This window comes from Corythoichthys intestinalis, chromosome 10, assembly GCF_030265065.1.
Source record: "Corythoichthys intestinalis isolate RoL2023-P3 chromosome 10, ASM3026506v1, whole genome shotgun sequence".
NCBI classification, from domain to species: domain Eukaryota; kingdom Metazoa; phylum Chordata; class Actinopteri; order Syngnathiformes; family Syngnathidae; genus Corythoichthys; species Corythoichthys intestinalis.
Genome location: NC_080404.1, coordinates 41,867,097 through 41,880,510, shown reverse-complemented (window position 1 = coordinate 41,880,510; position 13,414 = coordinate 41,867,097).

Here is a 13,414-nt window from a genome sequence, read left to right as displayed (position 1 = left end):
AATAATAATTATTAAATAATATTTAAATAGTTATTTTAAACCAGAGATATTCTTGTACTTACGGTTTTAAACCAGCCGGGGGGAGGCGTTCGCTAAGTGACGTGCATGGGCAATAAATGTTCGCATTTTAGAGCAAATAAGAAATCAGCCGTCTTGGCAGTAATGTGAGACGGACGATGTAAACTAGTATTTTTTTCTTGTTTGAGGTGAGAAAATGAGTATAATTTGACTGTGTATATTAGCGGATTGCTTTATTTTAGGATGAGTGTGATGTGTGCTGAGTGTTAATATAGTTCAGAAATATGTTAATCGTTAAGTATTGTAATGTCCGTAACTATTTGTGGGCCCTTGAAGAGGCCATAGTAGTGACGTAGCGGGAAGCAAGGAGGAGAGAGCGTACGAGCGGAGTTAGCATGTTGCTGATGCCGCTGTTATTTTGTTTATTATTTCTATGGTTGCCACAATAAGGTGGGAAAGTCATCACCGACTCCTCTCCTTCCTATTTCCACATTCGGGGCTATTATAGTTCGTTTATGTGTGACTGCAGATGTGTTCGTAATGGCGAGCGGACGACGAGTGAATGCTAGTAGTGTCTAAAATGCAGAAGTTAAATGTTTTGTCACAAAAACTTGCATTTGTTTATCCATATAATTATATAAGAATCGGCATTTAGAGCGAATAAGAAATGAGCCGTCTGCGTGCAGCAATGCGAGACGGACGTTTTTTTTTCTTGTTTCAGCTGTATAAGAAAAATGAAAATAAAGCAAAATTAAATGTGTAACAACAGACTGAAGCATTTAATCCCTGTCTGCACCATGCTACAGATCCATCGCTACTATTTCAACTGACTGCCACACGCATCATCAGACTTCGAACGTCCTCCACAGCCACACCTGGAGTATCTGTAGTGTCCCGACCCAAATGTCGCCTGATCACTGGCTTGCCAATTAAAAAAATGTGAGCGCCCCTACTGGTTGCTCTTTTTAACGGTTCGCCTGTGGCTCTTACGCCCGCCAGGTTTCTCCCGAGGTCCTAGCGCCCTTCCCATTACATGACGAAACTTTTTTTTTTTTTTTTTAAGGGTACCTTGGATAGAAAGACATGTAGTTTAAAAGACAAATGTTAGTACAAGTTATAATGATTTGATATTAAAACCCATCTTAGTATTTTCATTTCAATAATATTTGTAAAATTATTTTAACTGGTCGGTCGCCATCATTAGCCACGTTTACATGCTGACTTTTATTCATACCGATTCAAATAATTCTGAATGGAAATTTCAGATCAGCTGTTTACATGTCACTTCATCTATTCCGATCCAGCGTTTACATGTATCTGCCTTTATTCCGAAAGGACGTTTGACAACTGCCGTCTGACATGCGCAGATTAATCAAAACAAAGCGTCACGTTGCAAAACATGGAGATCGATCGTCAGATCAGCTGCTGTTTTAACTTTTCGAGTGGAAACAAAACTTCAGAATGACACGCCGTTCATTTAAAAAGTTGTGTGGGTGCGCTGTGCGTGTGCTTGGAAGCCATGTTGCAAGTGACGTTACTTACGTCACCAAGTGACGTCACCACGTCAGTACGGAGCATGTGCAGAAAGAACGCAACCAGACACCATTCCGCTTCCCTGTTTACATGATATAATTTTACTTCTAATCGGTTTGGGAAAAGGAATATTCCACCCCTGTGAAACGGAATGAAATTCCATTCGGTTTGGGCCTGTTCATTCCGAATGAGGTGTTTATATGGAACACATTTATTCGGTTTGAACATCTAAACCGATTGCAATTGGAATATTTGGCTCCATGTAAACGTGGCTATTGTTAAAGTCGCTCAGCGGTGACGTCAAAGGGCCACGCTGCCGTACTTCTGTGTCACTCTTTAATTATGTAAGGTAGTGATTTAAATACGCCACAGGGTGTCAATGGCGAGTTTTAAATTAATTAGGTATCAAGCCATTAACTGCGTTTTGTCCCTTGCTCACGCAGAAGTTTTCCTTTAATGCACAATGGGGTATAAGGCAGAAAGAGAGTGGACATGCATTCAGATTCGTAGCTTGGACCGCCCCATTTATTGGCATAAGCTTTAGCAACTCCTTCACAACAAACTTAAGTATCATATAGACCCCACTCACATGACGTCACAACCCCGCCTCCGCGCCATATTGTCCGTCAGCTCGTCGTGTTTACGCATTACCGCTACGTACATTCCTCCTATTATGGCGTGTTTTTCTGCTCGTTAACATTAATAATCAAAATGGTGAAGGCGTGTGTGGCGGTTGGTTGCAGTAACAGAGAAGATAGACGGAGAGACTTGAAGTTCTACCGTATTCCGAGAGACCCGGAAAGGAGAGCGAGATGGACTGCTGCAATTTGACGAGAAAACTGGGCACCAAACGATCACCACAGATTATGTAGTAGTCATTTTATATCTGGTAAGATGCATTTAATATACAGTGCCTTGCAAAAGTATTCGCCCCCCTTGAACCTTGCAACCTTTCGCCACATTTCAGGCTTCAAACATAAAGATATAAAATTTTAATTTTTTGTCAAGAATCAACAACAAGTGGGACACAATCGTGAAGTGGAACAAAATTTATTGGATGATTTAAACTTTTTTAACAAATAAAAAACTGAAAAGTGGGGCGTGCAATATTATTCGGCCCCCTTGCGTTAATACTTTGTAGCGCCACCTTTTGCTCCAATTACAGCTGCAAGTCGCTTGGGGTATGTTTCTATCAGTTTTGCACATCGAGAGACTGACATTCTTGCCCATTCTTCCTTGCAAAACAGCTCGAGCTCAGTGAGGTTGGATGGAGAGTGTTTGTGAACAGCAGTCTTCAGCTCTTTCCACAGATTCTCGATTGGATTCAGGTCTGGACTTTGACTTGGCCATTCTAACACCTGGATACGTTTATTTTTGAACCATTCCATTGTAGATTTGGCTTTATGTTTTGGATCATTGTCCTGTTGGAAGATAAATCTCCGTCCCAGTCTCAGGTCTTGTGCAGATACCAACAGGTTTTCTTCCAGAATGTTCCTGTATTTGGCTGCATCCATCTTCCCGTCAATTTTAACCATCTTCCCTGTCCCTGCTGAAAAAAATCAGGCCCAAACCATGATGCTGCCACCACCATGTTTGACAGTGGGGATGGTGTGTTCAGGGTGATGAGCTGTGTTGCTTTTACGCCAAACATATCGTTTTGCATTGTGGCCAAAAAGTTCAATTTTGGTTTCATCTGACCAGAGCACCTTCTTCCACATGTTTGGTGTGTCTCCCAGGTGGCTTGTGGCAAACTTTAAACGAGACTTTTTATGGATATCTTTGAGAAATGGCTTTCTTCTTGCCACTCTTCCATAAAGGCCAGATTTGTGCAGTGTACAACTGATTGTTGTCCTATGGACAGACTCTCCCACCTCAGCTGTAGATCTCTGCAGTTCATCCAGAGTGATCATGGGCCTCTTGGCTGCATCTCTGATCAGTTTTCTCCTTGTTTGAGAAGAAAGTTTGGAAGGACGGCCGGGTCTTGGTAGATTTGCGGTGGTCTGATGCTCCTTCCATTTGATATGATGGCTTGCACAGTGCTCCTTGAGATGTTTAAAGCTTGGGAAATCTTTTTGTATCCAAATCCGGCTTTAAACTTCTCCACAACAGTATCTCGGACCTGCCTGGTGTGTTCCTTGGTTTTCATAATGCTCTCTGCACTTTAAACAGAACCCTGAGATTATCACAGAGCAGGTGCACTTATACGGAGACTTGATTACACACAGGTGGATTCTATTTATCTTAATCGGTCATTTAGGACAACATTGGATCATTCAGAGATCCTCACTGAACTTCTGGAGTGAGTTTGCTGCACTGAAAGTAAAGGGGCCGAATAATATTGCACGCTCCACTTTTCAGTTTTTTATTTGTTAAAAAAGTTTAAATTATCCAATAAATGTTGTTCCACTTCACGACTGTGTCCCACTTGTTGTTGATTCTTGACAAAAAAATTAGATTTCATATCTTTATGTTTGAAGCCTGAAATGTGGCGAAAGGTTGCAAGATTCAAGGCGGCCGAATACTTTTGCAAGGCACTGTATATTTAGAGGGTTTTGGGCTGACAACCACAATTAAGATCATTGCGAGGCTAATCGCCGACAACATACAGTTTCAAATTCAAGATGCTTATTTCTTCCACCATCATTATTTTTTTAATAATATTTAGCTGGTACCAAGTGAAAGAAGCTGGCCTCGTCTACGGATCATCAGTTAAACAGGTGTATCCCAACCTTTTGCAAAGGGGGCCATATTTGGTGTGGTAAAAATGCGGAGGGCTACCTTGGCTGATTTACATAGAACAATATATTTAAACAAATTTTAGCAAGCCCTTCTGTGTGTCACATTTGCTTTATTATTATTTTTTTAAATTCATAATTTCAACAATCTCATCTTTGTGGCGTTCTCTTTCAACACTCGGGCTCTTGCGAAATACTGCTGCTGTGAATTTAAACTAGCTTCTAGTTGCTATAATTTCTCGCTGCGTATCTTCCCTTTAATGTTGTCGTACATGTCAGCGTGTCTTGTTTGGTAATATCACGTCACATCGAACTCTTTGAAAACAGCGACTGTCTCTTTGCAAATGAGGCAGACACAGTTGTTGCGTGTTTTTTGAAGAAATAGTCCAATATCCACCTATCCTTGAAGCGTCGGCCATCGCAGTCAACTTTTTTTTTTTTTTTGATTGTCGCCATTTTAGAAATCACACAGGGTAATGTTGCTTAGAGTGCTGCTCTTAAAGTTTTTCAAACTTTCGTGAGAATAGGCTGATTTTGTGTGGACAAGATAGTTGTAGATATCAGAGTAGCAGATGTCAGGCACAGATGGCGAAGACAGCGGGTCGAAAAATATCGATTTAGGCATCAAATATGGATCTGGCGAATGGATAGACTAAAGCTTTTCCACACAACGCCTTTTATGCAACGCAGCCAATGAGTTAATAGTGTCTGAAAGCACCGGGGCTTCCATGAATTGCACTATAAATTGCATGACAAATTGAAACCATTGAGAATACGGATAAGCAATGACGGACAATATGGTGGCCAGATACAGCGACACGTTATTGTGTGACGTTGGTGAATGGGGTCTATAGTGAAAATACAACAAAAATATTCATATCTCTAAAAAAAATATTGTTCACAAAAAGAAAAGTGCTTCAATCTGTATTAAGGAGGCCCTATTCTCACACAGTTAAACAACAATGCAAAGAGAACTGGCGTTCACAAATTATCAATCAAAAAATCAACTTCTATTTAAACATTTTAGCAACTGGTTTAGCTCAACAAATACACTGGATGGCAATATTTAGTAACAATATGAGCGCAGTCAATATATCCAACTGAAGTCATTTAAATCCTCACCCTCCCCTGTTACCTCCGGTGTGCCTCAGGGCTCTGTCCTGGGGCCCCTACTCTTCATCATATACCTACTTCCCCTTGGCAATATTTTTCGTAAATTCAACATCCACTTTCACTGCTATGCCGACGACACCCAACTGTACCTCATTTCTGAACCCTCCTCCTCTCTCCCGCCCTCATCTCTGACTGACTTTATCACTGAAATAAAAATCTGGTTTACCCACAATTTCCTAAAATTTAACAGTAATAAAACTGAGGTGCTCCTCGTTGGCTCAAAATTCACCATCTCGTAAAACCATAACATATCCACTACGAGTGACAACTCCACTGTTTCACCCTCCCGCCAAGTCAAGAGCCTAGGAGTAATCCTCGACAACAAACTTTCCTTTTAATCGCACATCAATAACATTACCCGGATTGCCCACTTTCACCTACGCACCATTAATCGCCTCCGCCCTTCCCTCACACAACATTCTGCTGCAATCCTGGTTCACAGCCTTGTCACTTCCCGTCTGGACTACTGCAACTCCCTCCTCTTCGGCCTCCCTCGTAAAACTCTCCATAAACTCCAACTGGTCCAGAATTCAGGTGCCCGCATCATAACCTGTACCCCGTCCATCCACCACATCACTCCAGTCCTCCAACAGCTTCACTGGCTCCCGGTCCACTTTCGAATAGAGTTCAAAGTTCTCCTCCTTACATTCAAGGCCTTCCATAACCTCTCCCTTCTATAGACCCTACCCACCGACGTCACAAAATCACGTGCTCGCTGTATGGTTCCGCCCCCTTGTCCGTCATTTTGTGTCTGTATTATCAATGGTCTCAATTGATCGAGCAATTTATAATGCATTTCATGGAAGACCCGGTGCTTTCGGATGCCGTAAACTCACTTGATGCGTTGCATAAAAGGCGTTATGTAGAAAAGCTTCAGTTTATCCATTCGCCAGATCCATATTTGATGCCTAAATCGATGTTTTTTGACCCGCTGTCTCCGCCGTATTTGCCTGACATCTGCTAGCTGCCCTGATATGTACAACTATCTTGTCCACACAAAATCAGCCTATTCTCACGAAAGTTTGAAAAACTTTAAGAGCTTGAAGGCTTATAAATACTTCGTTGCTGGTTGGGTGAAACAGGTCCTCGTCTACGAAAATTCGGCAGGAATCTATCTTGTGCTTGGAAAGGTGAGTTACGAAATGTTCAATTCAAAATCTTTTGTTATTGCTAACATCCACTGTCAAGTCTAATGTATTTCATGTCGTTTGTCAATGGAGTTAGGGCTTTTAATGTTTATATGGTTTAGCGATAGCACTCTCACTACATACATACGTGTATGTTGTCGGCGATTAGCCTAGCAATGATCTTAATTGTGGTTGTCAGCCCAAAACCCTCTAAATATATATTAAATGCATCTTACCAGATATAAAATGACTACTACATAATCTGTGGTAATCGTTTGGAGCCCAGTTTTCTCGTCGAATTGCAGCAGCCCATCTCGCTCTCTTCTCTCCGGGTCTCTCGGAATCCGGTAGAACTTCAAGTCTCTCCGTCTTCTCCGTCTATCTTCTCTGTTATTGCAACCGACCGCCACACACGCCTTCACCATTTTGATTATTAATGTTAACGAGCAGAAAAACACGTCGTAAATAGGAGGAATGTACGAAGCCGTAACAGGGCAACATGATGTGTTGACGGACAATTGGGCTGCACCAGTCAGGAGGAAGGAGTTGTGACGTCACGTGGGTACGGGTCTATACCTGTCCGATCTCATTCATGTTACTACTCCCTCTTGTGCCCTTAGATCGTCCTCCTCCATACAACTGTCTGTCCCCCCCGCTCGCCTTAGCACCATGGGGAGCCGAGCGTTCAGCCGCTCGGCCTCCCCGACTTTGGAATTCACTCCCACCCGATCTCAGGAACACAGATTCCCTCCCCCTTTTTCAAACAAAACTCAAAACTCACCTGTTTAGACTAGCCTATACACAATAATCACTTAGTTTCTTAGTCTTAGTCTTAACTGCCCCTATATCTCTTTTAGTATTTTAAATTTTTCTTATACGTTATATACTTTCATTTTCTCACTTTTAATATTTTTAAATGATTGTACGGCGACCTTGAGTGCCAGAAAGGCGCCTTTAAATAAAATGTATTATTATTATTATTATTATTATTAATATAGGCTACAGACTATGATGCTGGGAGCCATTATCAGAAGTGCTGTTTGTTGTGACTGACTCTACTACAGCGTCAGTCGAGGGACAAAACGCAATCAATGTTTTGAGCTCTTATTAATTTAAAACTCGCCAATGACACCTTGTGGTGTATTAAAATCTACTTAAATAATTAAAGAGTGACACGTTTTTTTTTTTGTTTTTTTTGTGACACTGTAATGTACGGCAGCGTGGCCCTGTGACGTCACCGCCGTGCGACGTCAACAGCAATGGCTAGCTACTAGTTTAGTTTTTTATTTAAAATTTTACAAAATTTATAAAAACGAAAACATTAAGAGGGATTCTAATATCAAATTATTGTAACTCGTACTAACATCTTTTAAGAACTACATGTCTTTCTATCCAAGGTACCCTTTAATAATTGAAGATTTGTCTGCGAGCAAGATGCAGCCGTCAAAAGAGCCATATCTGGCTCGTGAGCCATAGGTTCCTGACCCCTGTGCTAAACATCTTATATAATTATTGTGACACAAACTGGGCAATATTGTGATCAAATATTTTTGCCAAATTGCCCAGCACGAGTTAAATTTTGATTGAGGAAAAAAAGGAAATACTGTATCAGAGCACCTGAGATTAAAAAACACTGGCATTTGGAAGATGTGTAACATTGCACAACCGCTATCACACATCTTTCAGTGCCATCTCAAAACACTCCTCTGTTTGCCAATATTTTTCCATCACCTCAAAGGATTAATCACAGACTTTAATAATGCTTTGCAAATAAGGAGGCACGTCTTATGTCTCCTCCCTTGAGCCGGATGCCGTGCTAGCATTCCTCCCCTTGAGTGCCACAGGATGTCATCAAACACATCCCCGCTGTACCTGAGGCAATGTTACGGAGAGCCAGCAAGAAATAAATTGTTAATCACAAAGGAAGACAAAAGATTGAGATTCATATTTAGGATTGGTTGGACCATTAATATAAACTAAACCAGTAGGGGTGTGACAAAATATCAAAATGGTGATATATGGTGATACTTTGTATCCCCAAAGGTTATCGATATGCTCCTGCCAAGAAGTGAGATATCGTTTTAAAAAGGTGTCAATGTCAAAAAACAAATAAATAAAAAGGAACCAACAAGTTGCTACCAAAATCTTCCACTATAATAGTGTCTCAGTTAACTCTAAGGTTGCATTGACGGTGCTCGACGCCCAATCCATTTAGACCAGGGGTCCCCAACGACCGGGCCGCGGATCGGTACCGGTCCATGGCGCATTTGGTACCGGGCCGCGCAGAAATAATAAACGATTTATTAACGACCGCATTCTGGCCGATTGAGTTTGGCCTGTGCTGCTTAACACACCAATATCCCTGTCATAGAATTTTTTACGGGGAAAAGGGAACCTGACGAGCCAGAAGATGAGCCTACAACCTCCAAGAAAACAAAACCTATGCTACTTCCCAATCACTAAAGACCCACGAACTGTGAAGGAGTGGATTCGTGACCCATATGTGAATAAACCGAGTGCTTCGAGCATGTCTGTGCAACAGGAATATCAGCTTGTAGAGATCGCAAATCACGGCGACCTTAAACATACATTTCAGACAACAACTCTAGCGAGGTTCTGGATTAAAGTCATTACGGAATTTCCTGACATCGCTAGGAGCGCACTAAAAACTGTGCTACAATTTCCAACATCGTATCTTTGTGAAGCTAGCTTCTCTCACTCTCCCATCTCGGGACCATCTCGTCACAACGAAACAAGCTCAGGCCTCCCACTGATTCAGCGGGTAAGTTGTATTTTCCCTGCACTTAACACGACGGCGCTAAAAACAAATGTTTTATATTTGCTGTTTTTTTCTGCCACACATTGCCGGTTTTCTGACAAATTTGGCATGCGCGTAACGTTAAAAATGACCGCGAATACAGCGATTCCAAAGTACACACTACAAACTTTCGTTAAAGAAAGGAATATTAACTTATGTTTTATAGCTGCACACAACAACTGCACGCAGCTCTCTCACTTAACGACTTTGCTGTGTCGTTAAGCATTAATTTCGCCATTTTCGTGCTGCACGTGTATGTTTATGACGTAAATAGTTTTTTAGCACCGTTGGATAACATTGAGGGATTGAATATAAAAGAGGGCTTTTTTCTCCGCCACAAAAGCTTTGGGAGCAAAATTTTATAAGGGTGCAAAATTTGACAGAACACCGGTCCGTGAAAAAAAAGACCCAAATTAAAGGTTGGGGACCCCTGATTTAGACTAGAAACGTTCGTTCACTCGAAAACAGAGCATTTACAGTCATTCTGTCCGATTTTCAGGGCATTTACAGGTCATTTGCTGTTTTTACAGGTCACTTGCTGTTCATTTTAAGGCATTTACAGGTCATTTCCTGTTGAGTTTGAGTCACTGCCTATATATTTAGGTGATTCCCAGGTCACTTCCTGTTATGTAACTCAAAATAAACAGGAAGTGACCCATAAAATACCCCAAAATCAACAGGAAGTAACTGAAAATCAACAGGTAAATGACCTTAAATGGCCCAAAATTACCTCATTGCCTGGCATTGGCTGCCACTGACGGCCATAGACGTTCAATCCATTTGAAGTGGGAGGGATGGCAGCGAATGAACGAATGTTCATTCGCTGCCACCCTCCCAGTTCAAACGGATTGGACGTCTATTAGTGATAAACTCATTCCAATTCACAGCAGAAGCTTGTTTTTCTGTTTATTAGTCGTTTGTAAAATATCACTGAATGATTTCCTGACCAAAGTATCGATAATCGTTGTATCGCCATATCGTCAGATCATCGCTGTCGTGAGCTTTGTATCGCAAATCGTATCATATCGTAAGGTACCAAGAGGTTCCCACTCCTATAAACCAGTGTGCAATGTTTTGCAAATGTAGCCAGTACCATGTTGTGTATTCCAGGCCTACCCAACCTTCCTGAAGATTATATTCTGTTTAGCAAGCAGAGAGTGTTCCTTGCACTTTGATTTGATGAAGTACTTCATCAATCATCATCCAGACAGATCATTAGGGGTTCTGTGAATGACAAGACCCGCAAAAACATCAACCGCAGATAGCTCTGGTTCACCCCTCAAAACTTTAATTACACTTCAGACTGGCATTCATCAGAGACATGCGCTGACAAGCGAGACAATCAATTGCGGCCACTTGTCAGTATTGGTGCCTTTAAATGACTTATCTTAAAAGTTCAGTGTCTCTATCCCGAAGTGTGCAGAATAAATAGAAGATAATTTAGATATAAAGCTAGTTTGGCACAAATGAATGGATGCTACAGATGGAAATTTATTCCGTTTACTCACATTTTGTTCTCACCCGTAGCAATTTTGTGAATCCTGAATGAGGAATAAAAGGCTGTGGGTTGGGATTGTGTTTTTATTGTGCAATACGCACCAGGACAGACAGACAGTTATCAGCCAGGGCACTGCATATGCTGCCACAAATCTTCTCAAATTTCCTTTTTTAACAAAACAGAGCCTTAACCCTTTATAAGGCACTTATTTAACTCATTAGCTGCCACTGATGGCACTAGACATCCAATCCATTTTGACTGGGAGGGGTTGGCAGCAATCATTCATTGACAATTGATCACTAACAGACACTCCTCCCGGTTTAAATGAATTGGACGTCTATCCTTGTCAATGGCAAGCAGTGAGCGAAATATTATGTTTGGTTTTCTTTTTATATTTAACTTTAACGTGTGGTTGGGGACCATGACCAGAATTTATTTTTGTTTTCATGCATTTTAATTTCAATATTTTTTTGTTTTTATTAACATTTTTTTCATTTTTATTTTTTTTTATTTGTAGGAAATATATTTTTAAAAATGATTAGTAATAAAAATTGAAAACTGCTGGCTTTCTAGGTAGGTGGATATCCCGTTTTGGTTCATGTAGACCACACCTGTATGCTAAATGTTAATAGTGTGGCCTACATGAGACAAAATGTAATGTGCACATATGTGGGAACCAGGTCTTTATGGGGTTAAGGTTGTTTTGTTTATTTATTTTTAAATGACCAAAAATAGTGACTTGTCCTATAAAGGGTTCATTTTCTCTCACAGTCTCATGGTGAGTTATTCTGGTGTGCAAGTGCCCCCTGGTGAGGAAAAAGGGAGAATTCCCTGTGTGAATTTTAGTGTTGTCCAGTAATACTTTTAAGTTGATAATTAATCAATAACACAGCATTTATTTAAAAAAAAAATTGTATATCGCTTTTTTTTTTTTTTTTTTTTTTTAAATAATATGAACAGAATATTTAGTTTTTCGTTTTTTAAAAATGTTTAAATCTTAAAAACTAATGAATAAAAAAAAAAAATCCAGTTTTGTATTTTTTTTATATATTAAACAAAAATAATTTAATAAATAAAATAAATAAGATAATATATATTTTTTCCTTTTTTGTTTTTATTTATATTTTTTAAATGACAAAACATGAAGCAGTGTTTAACATAGTGAAATAAATAAATAAATGACAGAATATTTACTATTAAAACTCAACTGCAACTGACAATGATGGACGTCCAATTCATTTAAACTGAAAGGACTGGCTGTGATTCAAAGGAGTAGGTTTGCATAGGGATAGTAGGGATATAACACCACCAACTTTTGAGGACGCTCAAATTGTCCCCACTAACTTTAAAGCAACCTTATTTGCATTATACAATGAGTTCAGTTATATAGGTAATTTCCCATATGTTGTAACGATAGAATTGACCCAACCACTGTTAAGTGAATTATTTTCATTATGTTCATACTTACATTTACCTCTTTCACTTGGTGAATGTGCCGGTCCATTTTTTCCCGTCAAATGCGCGTTTGATTGGCTGATGACTTGCATTCATTTAAAATGTATTTATTTATTTTCTATATCATTTATTTTATTTATTAATTTATTTATTTGCAACTGATGCAGATATTTTTTCAGATAATCATACATTACTGTAATTTTGGCATTATAAGGCGCAGCTGACTAAAAGCCGCCACCTACCAAATTTGACACAAAAACGGCATTTGTTCATAGATAAACTGCACCAGAGTATAAGCCACAGCTGTCCTCACTGTATTATGGGTTATTTTTACCCAAAAAGGTTACATTAACCGGTAACACTTTATTTGACAGCAGCATCATAAAACTGTCATAAGACCAAATGAACCACCATGAAGCTTAGAAACACTGCTCCCTTGGTGGAGACAGTTAACCTCTGCTGCCACCTGCTATCAACATTATTGTAGTCCAACATGCCTCCTAGCATGCATTGCAGTGCTACAGATGTAAATAACAATCGAAATTTATGTTCTGTGCTAATTATTTCTTCAGTTACTGTTCTAGAGTTTCATTAATTGCTAATTGTGGTATTTAGTAACACTTTATTTGACAGTGGTGCCGTAAGAATGTCATAAGATCATCATAATTATGACATGACACTGTCATGAGCATTAATGAATGCTTATGACAGGTGTCATTTTCTGCGATCCGGCAAATGATCTCACTTTGGAATTGATGTAAAAGATCCGAGCTGGACATAAATGGAGTTAGTGACATAATTTGCAGGATGACAACTAATGACATTAATTGTATAAGCATTCATTAATGCCCATGACAGTGTAATGTCATAATTATGACTGTCTTATGACGCCGCTGTCAAAGTGTTACCTATTAACCCAAATAAATCAACAAATAAATCGCATTGGACTATAAGCCACAGGATTAAAAATCAGAAGAAAACGTAGCAGTTTATACTCCGAAAATTACGGTAATCATAGTGGAGGTAAAAAAAAAAAACATTTTTGCTACAGATATAA